The following is a 26732-nucleotide window of genomic DNA, read 5'->3' as shown; positions in this document are numbered from 1 at the left end:
GTCATTACCCCGACGTCGGGATCCCGACTGTTAAAACACCGACAGACAGGTTCCCGACGGCCACCGGCTATTCTCCCTCGTGTGGGTCCATGACCCCCATAGAGGGGAAATAGAATAGGTGGCGAGCGTAGCGAGCCACCGTGCCCGCAAGGGGCATTGTTGCACTCGCCATGCTGTCTGAGTCCGTTCAGTCGGGATCCCGATGATGGGCTAATGACTGTCGGGATCCCGACTGTCGGGACCATATACCACACCCCTGCAGTGCACATGGTTTTGCCCATTTTGAGAACAAATTTGTACTGCGATCAGAATAAGGGCCTTAGTGTAGTGCTTCTGCAGTTTACCATTCCCAATCGTGCACGTGGATGGTAAAGGATGAACAGCATATAAAATTGAAAAAAAAAAAACTCATGTCGACCATATGCTGTGCTGTCAGTGCCATGTCAACCTTTAGACCACGTCACCCTAATGCATTCTAGACCAATAGCAGTAAACCTATTTACTGTTGACCTAATCCCCGACATCAAATTGTTCTTTCCTTGTACTCCTTGGGCCCAATTCAGACCTGCCTGCTAGGCTGCGTATATTTGGAGCCCTGCAATCAGGTCAACTCCACCCCGGTGAATGCCCTTCTTCCCCGCTGGCTGGATCCCTTCCCTACGCTGTGAGCAGATGTGTACGCTTACACATCCGCCCGCATGCGCCGGCACAGAGGAGAAATGATTCCATGGATACTAACCATGGAATGATTTCTTCTCTGTTCCCAGCAGAAAAGTAGCCCAGGACCTACTTGTCTGCGGCACGTTCTTCTGCATTCTTCTGCGAATTTAGGCCGGGCGGTTACATCATGTGACATCAACCACCCACCCCGAGCTTGTAGGTGTCCGTCCAGCATTTCTACGGGCGCTCCTTCCTGTTTTTGTGAGCACACACATGAAACACAGGGTGTCCACCCCGGAATGCCCCATACCTGTCAATCAGTCAGCTGCTGGGGGTTTGCACATGCGCATTAGCACCTATGTGCATGCATATTCGGACCTGTATGAACAGGTCTGACCCCCAATCCCCCTTATCCATAATCTCCTGCCAAATTTGACAGCTGTCCTCCTAAAAATGCCAACTTGTATAAGGGCCACTGTATAAGGGCCACTGATAAGATGCATAAGACATAAAAAAAAAGGTAGTGACATGGGAGAGCCTACAGGACATTTGCGGTCATAGCAATCATTACAGTATGCAGGAAACCCCTGGGAGATCTTCTCAGTATAATTAAATAGAATGTAATTAGTATAGAAATAATGAGCGATGCACATTTTCTCATAGCTACCAAATCTCTCTGTGTCTGTGTTTTGTTTATTGTCACATCACTAAGGGAACATTACATTTATGTGAACTGTAGAGATCATATCCAAAGTACTTGTTGTGTTTACATTTGTTGGGACTGTAATAATCACATTTCACACCAGACATTTACATCAATGTCATATTTCTGCCAGTGATATGGCCGAGGAACGGACCCCTGCTGAATCATTACACTGACATGCATAAAACATGTCATTTCAGCGGCTATTAATGGATTTTTCCATCTATGAAAAAGGCTTTAATTTTTGCACTAAAATTATACTCATGAATATGTAATAGCTGCCCATAAATATGTAATAACTGTGTACGGAATGCCAGAGAAATCTAGTGACCTTAGAACAGTCATTAAAACTAGTTAATTGATTATAATGTCACTGCCTTGGCAATTTTCGAAGCACTTTTAAGTTTTACAAGTACAAAATTATTATATTTTTCTGAATGTCCATTTATTTTCAATTGTTACTCCATTTGGCCAGAACAGCTGCCGGCGCCGGCGGTTCGTCTCACGCACCATCACCCCCTAGAGGAGGCAAGCTGAAATACTGTAAGCAAAGTGGGACCTGTTTGGTGGGAGATCGGGTGCAATAAACAAGCATGTGTTTGGCCTCCCATTCGATCCTATCGTGTATCTGATCGGGAGATTGAACGTGCTGCACATAAGATAAATCACATGGATTGACACTGACATTTTGTTATTGTCGACCTTTTGCAGGTCGACCTGTTGACATAGACACTGTAGACCTTTTCATCCACACACCTATCTATCTATCTGTGCGTACACATGTACAGATTTATCTGTCCAATCTATCTGGTGGGAACTGCATTATGGTGGAAATTTTTGATTGTCATATGCTCCCATACATTTCCAGGTTTTTGTTCCCACCAGATAGATTGGAAAGATCAATCTGTACGTGTGTACGTACATTATGGTGTACAATATTCTGCATGAAACATACTACTAGTAATAACTCATTGTATTGTTGTATTGGTGTAATAAGGAGTAATTAACTTTTAACACAAAAGACTGACAAATTCTTCTCAGGCGGTGTTTCCAGTCCGCGGTGCCTCTCCCACTCACCTCTCTACATGTTATAAATATCTTCTTTGTATTATTAAAATAATGTTTTGGTGCATAGCCTCAACACTCACAATGAATGAAATGTCAGCTCATTAGATAAAGCACAGCAACCCTACAAATAATGGGGGTTATTCTACTTCATTCTTTCTGACAAAATCCTTCTTAGATGGACAAAACCATGTGCACTGCGGGTGGGGCAGATGTAACTTGAGCAGAGAGAATTAGATTTGGGTGGGGTTTTTCTTCAAAGTGAGATCTATATTGCAGTGTAAAATAAAGCAGTCAGTATTTTCCCTGCACAGAAACAAAATAACTCACCCAAATCTAATTCTATCTGCACATGTTACATCTGCCCCCCTGCAGTGCACATGGTTTTGTCCATCTAAGAAGGATTTTGTCAGAAAGAATGAACTAGAATAAACCCCAATGTGTATAAAGACATCAGTTCCTGGTGTACCAATGTCAGACACAGATTATTATTATTTTAATTATTATTATAATTTTGTTTATAAGGCGACACAAGTGTTTCGCAGCAGCGTACAAAGGAACAATACAGGGAGACAAAACGTGGCATAACATTGAATAAATAACAAAAATAGAGTACAAATAAAGAGCGCAACAGTTCAATACACATTACAGCTTAAATATAAGTAGTGAGGACTCAATCAACATAATACTAGAGGCTTGAGGCCAATGATGGAGAAGAGTATGCGGACGAAGATGGTCACTGAGTGTTGGCCATACATTAGCAATTTGCAACAGTTGGCGTTCCAATGCCAAGGTCCTCCGTCACTGGTCTAGTGCAGTGGTTCCCAACCCTGGTCCTCAAGTACCCCAACAAATCACCCTGCAGTTGCACTCATTATTCAGACACATTTTAAAAGATCCACAGCTGGAGGGAATTATTTAACTTGTAATTCTGTGTGGAGACCTGGAAAATGTGCACCTGTTGGGGTTACTTGAGGACCAGGATTGGGAACCACCGGTTTAGGGAAATCATCACAAAATTGTCAAAATGCCCTAATCCTGATGTATGGCCAGCTGTACAGAATTTATAAAACCTCAAAATCAAAGAAAAAGCTCTCTAAGGTCTGGTTTATAAGAGTTTACCACACTGATATAGGAAATGTCATCTATGAATCTAATTAACAATACATTCACAATATTAATACAAATACAGAATTGTAATATTTTCTAAAAACAATAATAAATACTGTATTAAAACCAAGAACTTCAACTTCTAGTAATGGGGGAGATTTACAGTATGAAAGCATGGCAAGAGATAAAAACACCAAGCGATCAGCTCCTAATTCTTAGTTTGGAGCTGAGGTGCACCTTATGCATACCTCCCGCGCGGCCGGAAATTTGGGGGTATGGCCTCCAAAGTGTGTCAGCATTTATTCACTGCTGCCCAGCGGGTGACAGCGGGGACTCCCAACTGCCCGTCCCGTCACGGGACACTGCTGGCCCCGGGAGGGACATGGGAACATCCCCAAAAAATGGGACGCTCCTGCGGAAAGTGGGACAGTTGGGAGGTATGACTTATGCAGTGACAGTGCTGACAACTAAAAGCCATGGCAAGCAATTCCGCCTAGGTGCATCGTTTTATGTACATGCGGAGAAACAATTTTCATATGTTTTAAGAATACTGGCATACTGTACATCCAACACAGCATCACCCCTGGTGTGTTTAAAGACGCTGTAGATCTTATACTCAGAAACAAAATTATATTCAGAATTCCCAAGCCCACACTGAACGAATAGCTGCTAGCTGACCCTAACTTAACATGAGACACAGCTATTAGATATACTGTACATCTTCACATTAAATGAGGCTAATAAACCCTAAGAAGATTTACAAAGGAAGAAAGGCAGGATGCACAAATAAATAACTGGAATCAGCTAATACATGCCACCAATTACAGCAACATCACGCCAGCTTCTAGAGCAACATATCACAAGTTTGCAATGTGTTGCCGTTCTAAATGACTAATGTACAGTACCCAACCACTCTCCCAGAATGCCTTAAGCAGCCCATACACGCTGCTATGAGGGCGTGCTTTCCGTGCTGTACTAGCACAGATCACATTGCATTGCATTGCATGTTCATCCGTTGTGCATGCAATTTGATGCAATTTGATGAAACCTAAGTACAAAAAGTATGTGCTTGCACATACTTTTTGTACTTAGTTTTCATCAAATTGCATCAAATTGCATGCACAACGGATGAACATGCAATGCAATGCAATGTGATCTGTGCTAGTACAGCACGCCCACAAAGCAGCGTGTATGGGCAGCTTAAGAGACCCATGCTCACCCGCATCGTGTCCACTTCCCTAATACAGCAGATAGAGCAAGGTGATTGCATCATTATGGACCAGCCCACCACCGCAACACTCTTGATAAAGTAGGCAAGTAAACCTTATGTTTAAATTAATAAATAAATAAAGGCTATGTAAAGGTGCCCATACACGGTGCGATGAACTCTGTGCTTTTAGTACTAGATTGCATAGCATCTAGTACAAAAAGCATACAATGTGCTTCAGCATTGCATACTTGTTGTACTAGATACGATGCAATCTAGTACTAAAAGCACGTGCTGCACAGACTTTATGTGCTGTGCGATGGGAAGTGCACGGGAGCGCGTTCCACCGTGTATGGGCACCTTAAGGGAGACTAAGGAGAATATTTAATATTTTGAGTGTTAAGTGAATTTGTCAAGATCGGTGTGAAAATTGCCAATCAAACATTTGTATTCATCATAATGACCTGTAATGTTTACCTTATATAGGAAATATAATCTATTTTTACACAACTTTTTTTTTTAAATTTATATAACAAATGTGAGTGACTGCTTGGAGTGCTCACTCCAAGCAGCCTAACCCTAAACCCTAACTTTCCACGCTAAACCTAATCCCTCAGTTCCTAAACCTAACCTCCATCTCCCTGCATCCTAACACTAACAGTCCCCGGCATACTTACGCTGTCGGGATTCTGGTGCCAATGTTGTGGACGTCAGTTAGGAATCTTGCATTAAGATAGTGGGTCAAGATGTAGTAAGCTTCGAAAAGTTATACATTGGAGAGTGATAACCACCAACCAATAAGCTCCTACCAGTCATTTGTCAAACTCAGCCTGTGACATGACAGTGAGAAGCTGATTGGCTGGCAGTTTATCACTCTAGATTTTATCACTTTTAAAGCTTAGTACATCTGGCCTCTGACTGCTGACATCCCAGAAAGCATTGCAGTACTGTACTCCTTAATATGCACACATGCTTGGCACTAGGACCCAGTGAGGTCTGACCTCTACCTTATGTGCTACTGCACCATGTGACTGTAGCCATGTTAGTACACAGTGAGGCTATAATTTAACACTACTAAATTAGGATGCTGTCAGTTAAAAGGATGACAGCAGTTAATAGACCCAGTTGGGGGTAACAGCTCTGTTTTATTTATTAAAAAGTAGGAATCAATAGGAAATGTAACATTTCTTGCAAGAAGTTATAGAAACAATAATCATTATTTTATAACAAGACTAGCTTGGCATTTTATGAAAACATGCAACTACAGTGAAACTGTGGAAATATTCCGGGCAATGCATAACTTTTTGCTGATGCAAGAATTTATGAATGCACTAAGTCAGGACTCAGGAAGGAAGATGTGCCCTGTTCTAGGAATGCACAATACAACTGTAATCAGCAATATACAGGGATTACAAATCTGCTCCTGATATGTTTGTCACCGTACGATAACATACAGTCACTCTTCTCACCTGCGCTCCTGTTACAAGCGAATCTCCATTCTTGCACAGTCTCATATTACTCAGGGCTGACATTTGTGTGCTGCACGGTCCTTTGTGTGCACAGTCTGTTTTGCACTGTGAGCAGTGGGAATTCCTCACATATGCTGACACAACCAGTTTACGGCCCAGAATCAACAAGCCACCCAACAACCAATCTCTTAATCACACTGCTCCAAATGGTAATATTCTAATACAAACCACAGATTTGCAAACGTCTTGGGGTTGATGTGAAATAGGAGAATATAGACCGCCAAAATATTATAATTTTTTATTTTATTTTTATTATGGTGTTAAACTACTTCCGGTTGTAACGTGAACATAGCACAGGACAAAAAGACATACCATAATAAACTGAAGAGAGCCACGGTATGCATGGCCAAGCTTTTGCGGGCCCTGGAAAAATGTGTGTGGCCTAATCACGTAGGTATGGCCAATCCACCTTTAAAAATGGCTGTGTTTAGGCACCATTAGGCAATACTGACCTACTCTACAGGACTCTTGTACTCTACAAAGACCAACCACACGGAAGAAGTGTGGATGGCCTTTGGCACCTTCAAGAAGCCCAGGCCGGGGTATTTGGCACTCGCTCCCCCCATTTTGGCCCCCTACTTTCTTAAGCCACAAACACACTAGAGAAAGGGCCTTCTGAGGGATATCTTTCACAATATCTAGTGTGTACACTCAGTATCATTAACACGCATACAAGCTTCGTTGATGACCATTGATGACTGTTGAACAATGGTCAATTTGGCTATGTAGTATGTTCAGGTGTAAGGAATATCATATTCAAAGCATGTCGTTTTTCCAAAAAGTATACAAAAATCATGTACTCACTATAAACTCTATTTTGCATTAGCAGTAGGAGGCAACATTGCCTAAATCATTATTATTATTATTATTAATAAGAAAATAATTTGGCAAATATCAAAGAGCTTTTTTTCACATTTCCGTTAAAAGTACATAGTAACCTAATGTACATAGACACATCACTAAATTTGTTCATATCTTTGCATCTGCAAACAATAGGCTCATAGAAAGCTTTTGGTGAAAATGGTGTGTTATATACATACATACATTAACAAACATTCACAGTTTAGCTCAGTAGAAACCAAACTCAGGACCTCAATGCTGTGAGGCAGTAGTAAGAATACAGTATATACATTTATTCTTCCAACATCCACCTGTACAATCGCTGTTCCTACACCCGTGACCCAACCCCTCAGATCTCTGTATGGTGAACCACAATCTAATGTATTTTGGTGTACTGTTGCTTCAATCATTGCATCCAATAGGAGAAAGCTGTATCCATCAGCTTTCTTCTCCAAAATGTAATAATTTACCCCTCTACCCCTCACCCTGTTTGTATGGTTCTATGCCTATAGAGTCCCCTAGAAATAGATATATGGATACCCTGATTATTAAGTGCCTGAACATCAACCGTTATGACAGTTCTGAGTAAATTGTACACTGAGTACATTCCTGGACACTGAGATTAATCATAAAATTTCAAAATCCAAAATCCATATATTTTTAATGGCATACCTTGTTTACAACCCTTTTTCTTTCACTGAGAAACGACATATAATAGATTTTAGTATTTTTTTCTGTCACACGTTATTTCACGCTTTGCATTCTTATGAGAAGCCAATGAGTAAGTTACATCACAAAATGCTCCGAGCTTTATACAGCTTAATAATTACCAACAATTGCAGCAACAATAAACCATCAATGCAAATGTATGACACACAGAGTAACATGGGACTGGAGGGCCGGATTCAGAGATGTACACAAACCCAACAATTACACAGCTGGGCGATTATCATTGCTCTGCACATGAATCAGAGATCTGGACATGTCCTGCATGTGCTCCAATGATGTTGTGGCAATATTTGCAGTGAGGATTTATTGCTGCGATGGATTTATGTGCTGCAATGGTGTTGTGGCGATGTTTGCAGTGTGGATTTATTGCTGCGATGGATTTATGTGCTGCGATGGTGTTGTGGCGATGTTTGCAGTGTGGATTTATTGCTGCGATGGATTTATGTGCTGTGATGGTGTTGTGGCGATGTTTGCAGTGTGGATTTATTGCTGCGATGGATTTATGTGCTGCGATGGTGTTGTGGCGATGTTTGCAGTGTGGATTTATTGCTGCGATGGATTTATGTGCTGCGATGGTGTTGTGGCAATGTTTGCAGTGAGGATGTATAGCTGCGATGGATTTATGTGCTGCAATGGTGTTGTGGCGATGTTTGCAGTGTGGATTTATTGCTGCGATGGATTTATGTGCTGCGATGGTGTTGTGGCGATGTTTGCAGTGTGGATTTATTGCTGCGATGGATTTATGTGCTGCAATGGTGTTGTGGCGATGTTTGCAGTGTGGATTTATTGCTGCGATGGATTTATGTGCTGCGATGGTGTTGTGGCGATGTTTGCAGTGTGGATTTATTGCTGCGATGGATTTATGTGCTGCGATGGTGTTGTGGCGATGTTTGCAGTGTGGATTTATTGCTGCGATGGATTTATGTGCTGTGATGGTGTTGTGGCGATGTTTGCAGTGTGGATTTATTGCTGCGATGGATTTATGTGCTGCGATGGTGTTGTGGCGATGTTTGCAGTGTGGATTTATTGCTGCGATGGATTTATGTGCTGCGATGGTGTTGTGGCAATGTTTGCAGTGAGGATGTATAGCTGCGATGGATTTATGTGCTGCAATGGTGTTGTGGCGATGTTTGCAGTGTGGATTTATTGCTGCGATGGATTTATGTGCTGCGATGGTGTTGTGGCGATGTTTGCAGTGTGGATTTATTGCTGCGATGGATTTATGTGCTGCAATGGTGTTGTGGCGATGTTTGCAGTGTGGATTTATTGCTGCGATGGATTTATGTGCTGTGATGGTGTTGTGGCGACGTTTGCAGAGAGGTAACAGTGAGTGGAGGCAAAAACACAGGCGAGTCATGATCAATTTGACTGCGACTTCGATCCCGTATGCAGCTGCAATATCTCCTGCATCTAACTTCCTGTGGCCATATTGCCTAACCATAGCGCTACTCAGAACTTTCAGAATCAGCTGAACCGTATCTCCCAACTGTCCCACTTTTTGCAGGAGAGTCCCATTTTTATGGGACCGTCCTGCTGTGCCACCTGTAATTTTGCACAGCTACTAAATTGGATGCTGCTGCAAACACATTTATGTACATCTCTGGATCAGACCCTGGATCTGCAGGTTTATATACCCCACACAGTAGCCATCCAGTGCTTAGCACTTTAGTCAATATACACACTGGCAGATACTATAATACAGCAGAACAGGGTGTATACTCTGCACCGTACATGAACAATCATTTCTCAAGAGCTGGCGGCAGCTGGGAGGATATGAGGAAGCAATGACTGTTATTATCTGGAAGTAGAGGAAATGCTGACCATCAGCTCGGCCGGGAGCACATGTCCAGGCCAGCAGAAGTGCTTACTACTATGGAATATTACAATATCAGCGTTGCAAGGAAAGGTCACATTCAGAGTCACCTGACCGGAATAAAAAGCCACAGTAATTAATGAGAACACTGGCGTTATCTGTGGAATGGAAACATTCTGCTGTCCTTAGGTTTTCTATGGCAGTGGGATGTACAAACATTCCTCAGAGGTCTGTTGCAAGATGGATTATGTATAATATCTGTTCCATGTTTATTTATTCTGGAAGACACTGCTTCTGTATGTACAGTAGTTGTTAAAACGTCTTAATGTAAAATGGAATTATGTATAAAGAGATAATGGGGTAGCACAGTTAATGCAGTGGTTAACATTATTGCCTCACATGACTGAGGTCTTGGGTTTTATTCCCATCAAGGTCCTATCTGCGTGGAGTTTCTACATGCGTTTGTGTTTATGTGGGTTTCCTCCAGGTGCTATGGTTTCCTTCCACATTCCAAAAATATACTGATAAGTTAATTTGTTCTGGCAAATAAAATAAACCCTTATGAAATGTGTGTACATATGGCAGAGATCTAGACTGTAAGATTCAGGGGGGTCAGGGACTGAAGAAATAATCTCTGTAAAGCATACCTCCCAACTTCTTCCTCTGTAAAAGAGGGACACTTGCATGGCAGAGCCGCGCGGGTATCCAAGAAGGGGGCGTGTCGTATGCAAATGCCGGCATGCCATATGCAAAATAGGGTACCGTTGGGGCACGCCCCTGTTTTCCCCCCTCTGCCATATTGAACAGCGTCTACTCCCTTCAGCCTGGGGGGACTCCCAACTGTCCCCCCCCCCGCCGCTGGACACTGCCAGTCCCGGACGGTACGTGGGACAGTCCCAAAAAACCAGGACGGTCCCACGAAAAGCAGGACAGTTGGGAGGTATGTGTAAAGCGCTGCGGAATATGTGTGCGCTATATAAATAACTGGTAAGAAGTAAACTATAAACATACTAAACTTTTTATTATTGTCTTCTAGTATTATCTCTCATTACTATCATAATATTAAAGAAACCATCCAAGAGACCTTTCTTACACAGTGTACTACAGTGTAGACTCAGCAAGTAGCGAGAGGATTGCAAGTCCACTCAGGAGAGTTTTCTAGGGCACAGGTTCTCAAACTCAGTCCTCATGACACCACACGGTGCATGTTTTGCAGGCCTCCTCACAGAAACACAAGTGAAATAATTAGCTCCACCTGTGGATATTTTAAAATTTGTCACTGAGTAATGAATTCACCTGTGCACCTGCCAGGTGACCTGGAAAACGTGAACCTGAGGACCAAGTTTGAGAACCCCTGATCTAGGGGAATGTATCTCGGTAATGCTGAGTAGAGGTGTACCTGGATATTCTTAGGCCCTATAGCAAATGTTTTTAAGGGGCCCCTATTTAGCAACTGATAATTGTATGTAAAACATATTACTTAGACAGCAAAGATGGGCCCTCTTCAGCTCTGGACCCCATAGAAGCTGCACCCCTTAAACCTATGGCAGTTACGCCCTTGATGCTGAATCTCAATCTCATATGTGTTATCCCCAACAATCTTATAATTAACAAAAATGTTCATATGTGAAATGATTTCATATTAATTACATACAGATCATTGGTCATTCAAAATGTTTGCTCGTATTCTGATGCTCCAAAAATGAATATTGGAACATGGACATTTAGAAGCCGATGTGATTCATATAACAGCCTACGAGTATGGAAAGATTTCTAAAAGGTGCATTGTCCCACTGAATGGAGACAGTTGGGAGGAATAATCATTTGATAAATAACTGATCAATGACATAAAAGATGTAATACACTGCAATTCGCAGTCTTGTGCGCAAAACATACTACGTTGTAGAGGGATTAGCCCCATTTCAATGGTCAATGACTGACGGCAACAGCTGAAATAACAGTCCCATTATGTGTGTCACACAAAGAGGCTCAGCACAAGACCAGCACCATTTATCTGTATTGTGTGCTCTTTGATCTGACATTTTCAGCTCACAAATATCTCAAATAGTCAATCAATCTTTTCTGAATAACTAACAAACATACCTGTTCCCTTGGACAGCGGGAACCAATTCTCCACTCTGCAAATGCTTTTTATTGCTATTTTCTAATTGCATTTCATTTTCCAGAGTCAATTGGCCTTCTGTACAGTAAAAAAAGAAATGCTGCAATAGGCACAGACAGAAGGCAATTGTTAGCTTTGTGCATGTGATGAATGCAAGTAAAATAGTATAAATCTCCATTCAACCTACAGCAGGATCCATTAACATGATTATGTCCTTGTTCTATGCTCTATCATTATAATACACAGGTGTGAAGCACATTCTAAATGTCGGCCTCTTTAATTTGTTACTGCCCCTCTGCTATCACCATATTTACGGATTTCCAAAAAGAAATCCCAAAAATTTGTCTTCTCATCATATTATTGGCTATTGTGCGATACAGTTGTGATCCCCTAAAATATAATCACACATCATTCCCTATTTGCTTTGGGATGTGCGTTCTTATAACGCCCGGGATACTGCAGAGTATTGTATGCAAACTATGGCATGCGATAACTCGCAGTAGTGGATGGGAACCTTAACACCCTAAATTAGAGGACTACTGAGTGCAAAGATTACACCAAGTTCCGCATAGGGCCCGTGTCATCAAAAACCGACACTGGGGGGGAAATTTACTAAAGGAAATTTGTAAAAAAAAATAGGCGAATTGCCGAAAATACGGCAATTCGTAGTCGTATTGATGTGCTATCAATACGAATACGAATTGCCGTATTTTCAGGATAGTAAATGTCAAAAATAAGTGTATTTCTGGATACAAATACACCTATTTTTTACAAATTTCCTTTAGTAAATTTCCCCCTGGGAGTCTGGTACATGTACGATAATAACTGACACCACATTGGGTGCAGCCTTCCAGACATTGCTGAACTAATTTGAAAATTTGGATCTTTGGCTGACAAGAGATCTGTTTTCGAGGACCAGTCTATTATACATAATGCTGTTATTGTACTCTTTAAGCGCAAGGGAAGTCATTTTGTTGGTGGTTTATGTATAGTATGTCTGCACTCACACAGAGTGAGTGCTATATTAAACATCAAAGATCAATCATAGAGGTATGTAAAGGTATGTATGTATCCTTACAGTGCCTTTAGATACAGAAAACATATTTTGTGCCTCAATGGACCTTTGTCAGGATAACGAGAGTAATGTAGGTACAATCCACAAATAGCATTGTGAATGTCAAAGGTCCATTTACGACTGAAAACACTGACTGTATGTAGCATGTAAGTAAGAAGAAATACCGAACTTTCTATGATTTCTTTTTGTGCTCTTTCTTTTCTATATGAATCGTCAGGTTGTATAAATTAGGAAACCATCAGAAAACCCTTATGGGCCCAGCTATTGGGTAAAGGTACGCCTACTTTCATCACTGGGCCTACTCTCCAATTTGTGCAATCATACAATGAGGCGGGCCTATAATACGAATTGTGTCATTATGACCCCATCTACTCTGTTAGGGAAATTAATGTGACGGTAGATTATTGCCATCACTCTCAGGGAATTGCGTAATTGCAGCCCCACCAAGTAAAAGTGACATCAATGGTCACCAAATAATATACATATATGGAAATAAACAGAATATCCTTCATAATATTATAAAAGGTAATTGAAAGTCACATTAATCTTATTGTTGTTTACCATTCAATAATGGTGTCTGATAGGCCACATGACTGAATGGATGAGCCACCACGTTCTGTGATTGTAGCTTCTGATTGGATGGTACCACCCCTTACAATAGTAGCACACTTGTCCTACCTGCCTAGGAATACAGCTTACATGCAAAACGGTCTTGGTAAAATTGTGTCAGATGAGAAATAAGTCAGGATTTGTGATTGTGCGTGGATGTCATTTATCAGATCAATGTAAGCTGGCAGGGTATAGGGTTTATTATGGAATTACAGTCTTACAGCGCTATCTATATATGTATACAGATTGCAAACTGTTATTGTGAGAAGCTTTCCTAGACGTTCAATAGGCGGATACCGCCAGGGGCAGTGTGTGGAAATCCCAAATTCCGAAGAAATAAAGAACCTAGCTTCCACACCTACACATACGTACTGACATAAGGAGAGCAGCGTAGGTAGAACTTCAGGGTTCTAAGCTTCAGGCTTAGGGCCTTTGCTAAAAGTATAGTGCTGTATGCTGCTGTCCCGCAGTTAGGAAAACCTTTGTTTTGTTATGGCCTGTATACTTTTTATTAATCAACAAACATGTTGAACAGTTGTTTGTAAAATGATTTGAATTGCAGTACATGTATTGCCGTTCAGAAGCGTTCAGTAATGACACAAGAAACCAGCGCATGTGCATACTGTCACTAACTACTATGCAGCATGCATGTAAGCTAATTGCAAAAAAGCCAGGCAGAGTGTGTACTGTACACAATCTGATTTGAAACAGTAACAGCTGTTTATATGAGTCCATATCATTGGTTGGGTGGAAGGATTCCAACATGTCCAATTGGCTTTATTTTAATAAATGTTATCTAGCGCAAGTGGAGGTAGATTTTTTTTTATATTAGCACAAAAAATAAAAGTATTTTATATTGCTTTTGACATAAAGCATGTCAAAATTCCTTAACACTTTTTGATATCTTGAATGGTGACGCACACAAACAGTAAGTTATTAATAGCCTTTTGGTGCAGGGCTCCCTTAAGAAGAAGCTACAGTAAGTATCAATGCTATTCTGGTCAGTGTCTAATACCTATTAAGAGCCCTTGGAGCGTTCTCTGTGGAACATGGAGTACAAGACTGAATTTGCTATAAAATGTTACTCTCTACGACCTCCCTCATGTTACTGTATAATAACCCTGAGCCACAGTGTAGTGTACCCAACATTACAGACTACTGACCGCTCTCCTCTACTCGTATAACCAGTACTGTATATACATAGCATTGCCACAACTACCTGAAACAGCACACACTGAGAAACATTACTAGACATAATAATGGCATATAATAACTACATCATAATACAATACCATGTTACATTATGAATTAGAGCAAAATACACAGATACAGATAGATAGATAGATAGATAGATAGATAGATAGATAGATAGAATAGATATTGCAAGCAATTCCAAGATAATAGGAAGCAATGGGCCTAGCACTTGGGATACATAATAATAAATTTCTATGTAATAATTCTGTTAGATTTCTACCATCACAGGTGCTACTTCTCGGACCGATCCCTACTGACAATGACATCAGAGCAGCCACAGAAGGGTTAACCAGCAAATAACAATGCTCCGCATTCATACGGAGCAGTCTCCTCCACGGGCATGCAGAACAGCAGACATTGCAGACGCTCACTGCTGCTATATCATTGTGTCTCCTGCGGCACAGTGTCCTGCGCTGCATTAGTCACCTACCTCTGACTCCATCCCTGGAAAGGCTGCTGGGGACAAAGGCAGAGAAGCGCCAGCTCAGGTGGAACGCTGCCTGTGTCACTTTGCAGTGGATATTCCGTAATGACACAGGAAAAACAACGCTTTGTGCTTGTATAGGAGGATGCAGCTAGGTCAGTCCCTCATTGTCTAGCAACGTGCAAGATACTCCATACTGTAGTGCTCAGCACATTTACCATGTAACATTGTGGTGAGGGCTGGATCGTATAGCTTCTGCTGCTCAATTGCTCCTTCCCTATAAACAGGGTAATTCCCAATCTGCATGGTGATTGCAGACACTATTGCAAGGTCAGGGGCCTTTTCTCATCCTTGAAGACATATTCCGGGCTTAAGAGATTGGAGCTGAACTGTACATAACCAATGATTTAAGTCACAGCACGTGACTTAATGGAATTAAATGAGTCTTTGCTTCACAAGGATGGTTACTTACTGGAATTAAACTGCTCTCTGTGTCACTAGTGTTTACAGAACAAGTCTGCAAGCACAAAAAGTTACACAAATTGACAGAAATCAATAATAATAATAATAATAATAACAATACTGGCTACGTTGTGTGCAGGTTAAATCCTGGCTACTTGTGCATGCAGGGTAAATCCTGGCTACTTGTGCATGCAGGGTAAATACTGGCTACTTGTGCATGCAGGGTAAATACTGGCTACTTGTGCATGCAGGGTAAATACTGGCTACTTGTGCATGCAGGGTAAATACTGGCTACTTGTGCATGCAGGCTACTTTACTTGCAGGGTGAATACTGACTACTTTGCTTGCAGGGTAAATACTGGCTACTTTGCTTGCAGGGTGAATACTGGCTATTTTGCATGCAGGGTAAATACTGGCTACTTGTGCATGCAGGCTACTTTACTTGCAGGGTGAATACTGACTACTTTGCTTGCAGGGTAAATACTGGCTACTTTGCTTGCAGGGTGAATACTGGCTATTTTGCATGCAGGGTGAATACTGGCTACTTTTGCATGCAGGGTAACTACTAGCTATTGCATACTGCACAGCTTTATTATACAGTGTTATTTATATTTGATGTAACATATGCCCCTTCCAAATATAAATCTCTAAACACATTACATCTGCTCAATCTGCTGGCCAGCAGCCTACAGAGCCGCTGGTCAGGACCCCAGAACGGTGAAAATGACACTATTTTTAGGCCATGCTCTTAGGGGCATGCCACGCTTCCTATTTTTGGGTCCCTCCTCCTTGGAAAGCAAAGTTGGGACGTATGGCTGAGCAATCTGTAATGGCCAGTGTTTTTGGTGAGAGAACACTGACCTTAACTGGATTTATACTGTATTCAGTGTAAATCTAGCCAGGCAATAGTGACGCGCAGGACCAGGCATCGCCATCCCCGGGGGCCATACACACAGAGTGATCCATACTTCATTTCTAAGCAACTAGTCAGATCAGGGGTGGATTGGCCTACCAGGAAACCGGGGCATTTCCCGGTGGGCCGGCCGAAAACTCAGTAAAAATGGGCCGGCCAGTCTCCTCCCGGACTGTGTGGGCACTTTGCCCACATCCAAAATGGCTACGAGAGGGCTGCTGCGCATGCGCGATAGCGCACAGCACCTCCCATGGACATTCATGTGCGGCGGCAGCGGGCTCCCAGCTCCCGTTCCCCTGGAGGCAGCAGAACGGAGCAGGTGAGTCCCCCCTGCCCCGCATTACAAGCACTGCCGCCAGCACCCGCCTCCCCCCCTCCCCCCTGGCTGCCAACGCCGCCAGCAGATGTGCTGTGGACCCTCAGATTGATGCCTCATTTGCACCCTGTACATTGGTTGTGAAGGAAGTAAGTTGCTTTTTGTGTCCTGCCATTTGCTGATTGCCAGGCGGTTTCTAAGGGATGGCATTTGGCAGAGAGATGCTCTCCTGGGTGCATCACTGGTAGCATCACTGTTGATATCTTTACTTGCACTAGCTGATAGTACTTAAATGTGTAGTTTTAACATTGTATAAATTATGGGTAGACACCCAGTATACAGGTCCATTACCACCTTTAGTGGTCGACATTGCTCAGGTCGACGGGGTTGGATGGTCGACACAAGCATTAGATAGACAATGGCAAGATCGACAGCCAAAAGCTCGACACAAGTGTTTCCCCCCTGGGCTGCCCGAACGCCGCCATCACACACACACACCCAACCCCCCCCCCCCCCCCCCCCGGGCTGCTGCAGTTTTTTTCCTGGCCTGGATTGTCGTCCCAATCCGCCCCTGAGTCAGATCACTAAAGGTGCCCACACATTAGAAAGATCTGCGATCGTAAGATGTGTGCATAAATTAGCCTTGAAATCTTTTTTTCTCGTCCTGGACAAAAGATTTCAGGCAAGTGCACATCTTTACAAAAGATTTTTCTTAAGATCCCATGTGTGTTCCTATGGATCTTTTGTTAAATCTTCTGATCTTTTGTGCAGCACGTAAGATCAGAAGATTCAGCTAAAGATCCACGTGACCGCGCATCGGACCAAAATCGGCCGATTTTAGACCGATTATCGGTAAACATCCGATTTCCGATTTATCGGAAATCGTCCAATCGGCCCAAAAATCGTTCTAGTGTGTGGACACCTTTAGAAATGGGGCTGTGTGTATGGCCCAACACTGTAGCTTTGCCCATGTGATACTGTAAGTTACTGCTTTTCCTTTGGTCCCAAATATGAATCAGCCAATGTAAGTGAATGTTGATCATATACATAGATTAAGATATCTAGTTTACAGGAATCACCAGTGACACTTACCCTATATACCCATAGATCCACACTCCATCCTACTGTCTATCTGTGCTCAGTAAATAAAGAAAGATCTTATTAAATATGCAGCAGGATGATCTGCAATGAAATCCTTTGTAGTCCTGATTTCATAACAATTTGTTATATTCTGTAAGACTTTCACCATTGTTCTGACTCTTTCCAGAGCTCTGTGTCTGTTACAGTTGTGAGCAGTTCTGTGAATGCCGCTGGCTCACTGTGAACTTCCCAAGAACTGGTTTATCTACAGAGGACGTCACAACCAGCAGCACTGCCAGTGTAATGCATCCAAGTGCAAATGCAGCTTTGTATTCATAACAAGTGTTGCAAAATGTAAATGATTTCCGCTTTAAAAAAAAACTGGAAATTTCTTAGCAAATCTCACTTTCTGAATCTCTCACTCTATTATAGTCACCCTTTATCTGCATGGCTTTTCACTACATTCACAATGTCTTACAATCATGTACACTATGCAAACAAACAGAAAAGTTACATATACAAACTCCACACAGAGTGCACCTTGATCAGGAATTAAACTTATTAACTTTGTGTAAATAATGCTGACCCATGGGCATATCTAGAAAGGGTACAAGGTGTGTAGTGCACAACCTGCCCACATACTTCTTTGTCCATTGGTGCCACAGAAATCACTGGGAACAAAGCTCAGAGACTACAAAAATGACAGTTTTCTGCAGAACTTACTGCACCCTGAGCAGCAATAGGGAAAACACCAATTAGGGATAGTTCAGTCCCCCAAAACACATATCACACAAAAATTGGTTATTCCTAATAGCGCTCAATATAGAACTCAAAAATTATAATTATGTATCCAGGGATTATGGAGCAAGTGGAAGAATACATTCACGTTCACTTCATGCTTCTTTAAACCATCTCATATACAAAACATCAAACAGAAAATATATTGACAGTGCAGTACGTTAAATTTAAAAAGTTCTCAATAAATTAAATCCAAAGAAGTAAGGTCTCTTCTTATATGAGATTGTGATGTTAATCCTTAAGTGGTCACCCTGTGCTGAAGTTAATAAGAAATGCAAACAGAAAGCTTACATTCACTATATGAATACCAAACATATAAAGTTATCTTTTTGTATGCTCACATAAATGCTTACATCATCCTACCGGCGTATCCTCTGTTAAAGTCGAGTTGCACACACGCCATTTTAGGATAGTATGGCTGCCATCTTGGTTCGCAGAGTTGCGCAAATAAAGTATTATACCCGAGTCTGTGTAGCAAAGTAGACCATAAGCGCAGCCATACTAATACACATAAATTCATAATACCAAACTTACACCAAATGAAATATAGTTTATTAAAGGTTTAGTGCACCACACATAGGTTAATCTGCAATACACAATTATGTCTGTATAATGTTTAGTATCGTTATGTTCCATTTCTCATGCGCAGCACTCCGGTCGTAGCGAAAACTTCGCAAACCATAAGGTCCGAAAGTTACGGACAAAACCCATATTCTATGTACTATTTCTGCCAAACTGTGTGAGACAAAGGAAATCAATTTATAACCGGTTCTTGTTGCTTTTACGACCCCGACGACGATGCCAACACACAAAGGACACTGGAGTACACTCCCCCCTGCACCAATCCTATTCAAGTGTAATTCTTTGCCCCAATCACCAAGGACTGGACATTCGAACCCTTGACCAATTGCAATGGCCTTTGACCCCCCTTCTTGGACCCTATAAAATAGCTATCCCTGAGCTGGCTCGGTCACTTTTGGCACTGCATCTATCCCTTCACCATTGACCGGGCTATAGTTCAATTTGAATATAGCGAGCTCCGCCCAGACTGCACTGCGCTATTCCATGACGGTAACATTTGTATTCCTGTTTATGTAATGTGGCTGATTATATTCTGTATCTGTTTCTGTTCCCCTGTTAGTTTAAAGTGTACTTAGTATTGTTAATTTAACTGTATCACGTGTTATACTGTGTTCTCTCTTTCTGTAACCCCCTGCTGTCTGCTAGGGACTAAAATACACTATTTTGGAGAATCTATCTCCTCACTTTGAGTTATATCCTGGTCTCGTCTATTATTCGCATCTAGCGATAAGGTTTATTACGGACATTGTCCTTAAAAGGTATTCGCAGTTTAAGGGATTAAGTACTGCGAAGGGATATTCTATTACTGGCACTGATCCAGCGTGTACAACATAAGGAAAAGGTCCGCTACGCTTTGTTCACACGTAGCTAGTGATAAAGGGTACGCAGGTTACGGAAAGATTACGTAAACTGCGCATTTCACTTATTGTCCTTCTGGTTATATTAATATCAGTATTAACACCTCCCATAAAGGTTTCTTTGACTAATAGACTAAGTACCAAGCATATATTAAAAAATAGGGTATTTATTTTAAGTAAAAAATATGTAAAAAAGGGAGCATTTACAACAAGATGGAGCAGCTGGTGGGTACTAAAGTGGGAGAGTGAAAAAGGCACCCAAATTCAACTCACCGCAAATTGTTCCACTTCAGTTGTAAGTAGTGCCTACAGAAGTTTAAAACACCAACGCGTTTCAACAATGCTTTGTCTTTTTCAAGGTGTAAGATACAGGTCTGCCTGGTCCTACTTTTAGTCTCCCTTTGGGGTTTAAAACCGCCAGGATGGTGTAAGCATTTATGTGAGCATACAAAAAGATACCTTTACATTTGCCTAAGATTATACGGACCTCACACAAAAAAAAATCCTTGGAAGACATCAATTTGCAGTAGCTAAATGATCATTTATCCTCTCTCTCTCTCTCTCTCTCTCTCTCTCTCTCTCTCTCTCTCTCTCTCTCTGGGGGTCACCGACCATCAAATAATTTCTCCCTGGCACCCAAGGCTGCAAATGAATGATTATGCAAATTAACCATCTGCATGCCTTTGGGGGAGGGGGGGGATAAGAACCTCTGTGCCAAAATGAAAAGTGCAGCTTGCATACAAACTAGCTGACATGAAAATATTAAAAGTTAATTTTAATCACATGCCCTTTGTCTTACTAAGCATTACATACACATTGGCCCTTATTCAGATCTGATCGCAGTACAAATTTGTTCTCAAAATAGGCAAAACCATGTGCACTGCAGGTGGGGCAGATGTAACATGTATAGAGAGAGTTAGAGTTATTTTGTTTCTGTGCAGGGTAAATACTGGCTGCATTAATTCTACACTGCAATTTAGATTTCAGTTTCAACACACCCCACCCAAATTTAGCTCTCTGTTACATCTGCCCCACCTGCAGTGCACATGGTTTTACCCATTTTGAGAACAAATTTGTACTGCGATCAGATCTGAATAAGGGCCATTGTTCAAACTGAACAAGGTAAAAACCACACAGGCATTTGTTTTATTATTTGAATCCTCTGTTCTGGTTTATTTAACTTTTTTTGGGGGGGCAGGGGAAAATACAGACATACTCATATAGAGATCACCTATGGTTAGATGTCAGCATAGTGCACAGCATATTATCAAAAGAGAACATGTAGGTGTTACTCATCTGTAATATGGAAAACATAAATCTACAGCATATTTACCTACTCTCCCAGAACAGCCAAGAGGCTCCCGAAAATTGCAGACACCCAGATAAGTGGGCAAGTCTCCCAGAGACAGGTACTGGCGCTAGATAATATTTACTTACTGATTGAGGTAGGTGATCTCAGTGACCAATGGCACAATATTGTGCTGAATCAAGTCATTGTAGCCACACCCCTGATGTACAGTTCTGGTAATCTCAGCATTGTATAGTGTGTGGGGGTTAGGATGAGTAGCCGCAAGAACACAATTGCTTCCACCATGCCCCATGCCACCTCCTAAGCCTTGCCCTGCACTGTGATGCCTCCTATAAGGCATCACGAAGTTCTGCACTGTCCACAGCACGTGCCATCCTGGTTGCCGTCAACCATGTTTTACAGTATACACTAATTTGCATATTGTGATAATGGCTGCCTATTGTGAGAAGTACAAATAAGGAGGTCAGTGCCCAGAAAGGGTATCTGAGTCTGTAGCAAAACAAACCAAAATAAAGAAATATGAAGAAATATTTTATTGATTTACCAGAATTACTTTTTCTGATTTATAATTCTTTATTAAATAATAGGAATTTTTTTATCAGAGCAAAGGCTCTTATTTATCCCAGTCAGCAAAATGATGTATTGTATGCCCACAGTGACAAGTGCCACTACCTGTATATTTCCCTACATAATGGGTGTGAGCTGTTAGGTGTTTGTGTGTGCCCTTTGCATAGTCTCCTAAAAAAAAAAATGTTGTGTAAAAAAATAGATTATATTTCCTATATATAAGGTAAACATTATGGGGCAGTATGATGGATAACAATGTTTGCTTGGCAAGTTTCCCAATTATGTTGACAAATTCCGTTGGCACTCAAAGGGCAGTATTCAATGAGAATTTTGACGATGTGCAGCGAATCCTGTTTAGGATTCGCTGCACATTCGCCACTGCCCGCCGCGTTCCGAAGCCTCGCCGGCTCCAGTATTCAACGAGTCAGGGGCTCACTGCCCCTGACCGGCAAATTTTAACTCCTGCGGCGATGCCGCAGGGAGCCTGAGGACGGTGGCAGGCAGGGAGATGGAAGTCTCCCTGCCTGCCCCAGAACATTTGTGGGGGGGAGGTGGGCTCCCCGGGAGCCAGGCAGCACAGGCTGCCCCCCGGGATAGCCAACAGGGGACCGGGTATTCACTACACCCGATCGTGCATATGTAATGATCGGGTGCAAAATATATGAATATCTAATGAGCGGCTCGGCTCCCAGCCCCCTGCTGGCTGCTCTGTGTAAAAAAAAATATATATATATATATTCATGTGCTTACAGCACATGAATCAAAATAGCATGCCCCTCCTCAGAATAAAATTCCTGATTTTTTGACACCAAATGTAAAAAACAAAACACTTTATTTTAAAAGTTCACATTCCACTTCACCATAAAAAGATAGCGATTGCTACTCGGTGAATCATGGCGATAAAAACCTTGAAATGTATTCGCCATCTGGTCATTGAATAGGGTGATTCACCGTTTTAGTTAAAAAAATCGCCTTACAGCACGAAAATAGCACAAAATCGCCATAAAACATGGCGAATCAGCCTCATTGAATACCGCCCAAAGGGTTAAACGCTAAAATGTATTCTACCATACATTAGGGGTAATTCAGACCAGATCACTGGATGCTGCTAATTTGCTCAGCAGTGATCAGGTCTGAATTGCCCCCAATGTATGGTAGAATACATTTAAAGGTGTAAATATGCCATCCAGCTATAGTAAAATCCCACCTTGCAAATGAATGTCCTCTCTGTGAGAATGGATGTGTGCGCCTAGCGAAGAGTTTGCTGTGAAAATTGAATCATCAAATGATTTTTCCAATGGGCACCAGTCATCGGCGGCTGCGATGAATACAGGCGTATCTGACCTGGAGCTGACATCACACACCCTTTCCTAAAACGCTTGGGAACACTTGCGGTTTCCTAGGCACGCCTAGCGTTATTTCGGACATGTCTGTACAAAGACTGTACAAAGAAGAGCAACTAAAATGGTGCATGGCCTACACCACAAAACGTACCAGGAAAGATTAAAAGATCTTAATATGTATACTTTAGTGCAGAGAAGGGAAAGGGGGGACATGATAGAAACTTTCAAATATATCAAGGGCTTTAACAAGGTACAGGTGGGAGACATTCTTCACAGGAAGAGGAGCAACAGAACACGAGGACATGCACTGAAACTAGAGGGAGGAAGATTCAGGGGAAATGTGAGAAAGAATTTTTTCACAGAAAGAGTAGTAGATAAGTGGAATAGCCTCCCAACAGAGGTGGTAGACGCAAATACAGTAGTACAATTTAAACATGCTTGGGATAAGCATATTGATATCCTTACATAAAAATAAGGATCAAATATGGTTTGAGGTAACATGTTTAAAAAAAGGGGCAGACTAGATGGGCCAAGTGGTTCTTACAGTATCTGCCGTCAAATTCTATGTTTCTATGTTTCTATGTCTGCATTTTTTTAAGCACTCCCACTAAACGTCCGGCTGCCACCCCCGGAGAATTAGTTCCTGTCAATCAACTTGCTAACGGCTAGCGAAGAAAAAAAAGTAGCAAGATTTCTTTGCTAACAGGCGTCGCACATGCGTACTAAGGGCCATACGCATATGCAGTGTATCGATAATCGATTACTGTGCGGATTCGCACAGCAGCAATCAGGTCTGAATCAGGCCCATTCAGTGGTGGTGTAAAACTTCAGCAGCCATTGTTTAAGCAAATGACAGAGTACTGAGAAATCCCAAGATACTGAAATAACTCCTGAATTAGATGCTGGGATTGGAAAAGGAGTACTGTGAAGTGTAATGCTTCTGATCCTGTTAATCTCTCTGAACCATATATAGGATCCACTGATCCCCATAACTGCTCCACAGCCCCAGGTCCTGCATGTACTATAGTTGTTGGTGACGAGTTGCTGTAATTACACAGATCAGTAGCTGCCATTCTCACATTACCTGAAAACAAGTCATTACCAGCAATCTTATAATAAGCAGACTTTATAAGAAATATGCAATGTTAATGTATCACAGTAGTGATTGACATTAATAGTAATCCTGTGAAAATGAGAATGCTAGATTTATTTGACATCTGTATCTTGCATTACATACAGTTCAGCCTAAGGACATATATAAAACATGCCACCTCAGCAAGTGGTATCTCACCATGGATTCCGAAACTGCTAAACATTCATAAATAGCCGGAGCTCCAGTATAATTCCGCGTATGTGATGCCACCTGTCTCCTGTGTTATATTGTATGAGACATGTGATAAGCTCATCACATTGCATACTGCTACACATGAGTGACACAAATGCCACTTTACCTAGGAATAGAGGAAATTTCACTTCAGGCGCTGGAAAGCAACTAGAAGCTTGTATATTCACTGGAAGTATTCACCTTACTTTGCATATATTACATGGGAAAAAGTGAAACACAAGTGAATAGAGCGCTAACATGAAATATAAAGTACTTTCCTGTCCGAATATTAAATATATTCAGAAGAATCGCATCACTTTGGTATTCTCGAAACATTATACATGAAAAAAAACACAAATGTGTGGTACTATACATCCAGAATATATATATATTGGCTTGACAGGGCTCTGAGTAAGCTGAAACTGTGAAGCGCGTGGCGGCTAGCGGTGCGCGGGCAGTTTGGTGCACTTTGTTATTATTTTTCATACAATGCATTTCCGATTTTGTGTCCGATAGTGTGATGTCCCGGTAGCCCTTATAAGGGCTGAGACTTCACCTAACCTGCTACATATCTTTACTAAGTGGCAATATGCTTGATATTCTTGCATATATGACCACATCAGCTATTGACAGGGTTACGGTTCCCCAAGGCACATTTTGCTGCGGGACACCCTGAACAATACACTACGAATATTGTATCAAAACACACCCCGTGAGGGAATACTTACTATTTATTTACACGCTTTCGTGATTATACTCTACAAGCAGGTGTTATATAGTGTAATATAAGTACTGCTATTGGGACAAACAAAGCTGAACTGCAGTAAGGTCACTTGACTAAAATATTGCAAGAGCTATTGATCTCTATAGCATCATTACTGCATGATTCTGCCACCAACTATTAATAAGGAACACATGTGCATGTGATTATAAGAAATTTCTATTGCATCACCTGCCCACCACCTTTGTTTTAATATTGTGTGAATTTGACTGTATGTCAATGTGTTTTCTTTTTTCGCAGCCTTTTAATGAATGTGAAATAAAGGTTATATGTTATTTACTTCTCTTGGTGCACCTACAAAATTGGACATATGTCCGTGGGTTGCACACCCCCACCCTCAACACCATTACCTCATTGAATCCAATACTAGGGGGTCCATTAGTGATATAGAGAGTCTTGTGCAATTAACATCCCCTTTCCTTTTTCCTGATATAAAAAGCTCATAAAATCTGAGTTAATCAAAATAACAAAATGAAGGGAGCACGATACAACACATACAGAAAAAAGACACAGGGGGATATTCAATCTCCGGCGAGCACCTCCCATCGGGGAGATGCCCGCCGGGCCCTATTCAATGCTGTCTTCCCCGACTGCATTGAGCAGGGTATCTCGGCAGAACGAGCCCGACATCACTAGCTGTCGGGCTCGTTCTGCCGAGAACAGCCGGGAAGTGACGAGCTGCCGGCTACAGCTCGCCTCTTCCCGGCCGCAACTCGCGGCCACGCCCTCTTTTCGCTCCCCGGCAGGCGGGACATTGAATCCCGCCTGCGTATTCTCGGTCGAGCTGATCGAGAACGGGACTGGGTCACGGCGGTCGAGCAAGCTCGACTGCCGTGACCCTGACATTGAATACCCCCCTAAGTAGAAAGGGAGAAAAAAAAAACCTGATTTAAAAGGTCTGGAACTTCCAATCAAAAAAACCCTCGGTGGTCAACCCAAATCATCCTCAGGCTGGAGTGTCTAATAAAAAGGTACTCCCCTCTGTAACCCAACACGTTTCAATCCTGCTGGACCGACATGAGAAAGTCGATTTGTTTTTCACAATTTTTGGGATTTTTTTCTCTCTCTTTTTTAATATCCATGTGGACTATAATTGGCAACAGTAAAGTGTGCCAGGCACCAGGCCCAAAACATGGGCCCTTATTCTGGTAATATCCGCGTGCGTTCGTGCCGCCGATGTTTTGTGTCTGCGCATGTGCAGAGGCATCTCTGCGCATGTGCGAGCGGGGCGTACGGACAAATCCCGCATGAAATGTGAAC

At 42.0% G+C, this 26732-nt stretch overlaps 1 protein-coding gene across 10 annotated transcripts in view; it reads right to left on the bottom strand.

The window, feature by feature from the left end:
* Positions 1–26732, bottom strand: part of IQSEC1 (IQ motif and Sec7 domain ArfGEF 1) — a 781720-nt gene that overhangs the window by 127074 nt on the left and 627914 nt on the right. Inside the window, exon 1 of one of the 10 annotated variants that reach the window (XM_083156430.1) lies at positions 15147–15291. The exons of the other annotated variants lie outside the window; for them this stretch is intronic. The gene's annotated coding sequence lies outside the window, so the exon portion shown is untranslated. Of the gene's footprint in view, positions 1–15146; positions 15292–26732 lie in introns of those variants that run through there. 10 annotated transcript variants of the gene reach the window in all.

Source organism: Crinia signifera, chromosome 8, assembly GCF_055691185.1.
Source record: "Crinia signifera chromosome 8, ASM5569118v1, whole genome shotgun sequence".
Classification (NCBI taxonomy): Eukaryota; Metazoa; Chordata; class Amphibia; order Anura; family Myobatrachidae; genus Crinia; species Crinia signifera.
The sequence above is the reverse complement of the archived record's forward strand: the minus strand, read 5'-3'. Positions and strand labels throughout refer to the sequence as shown.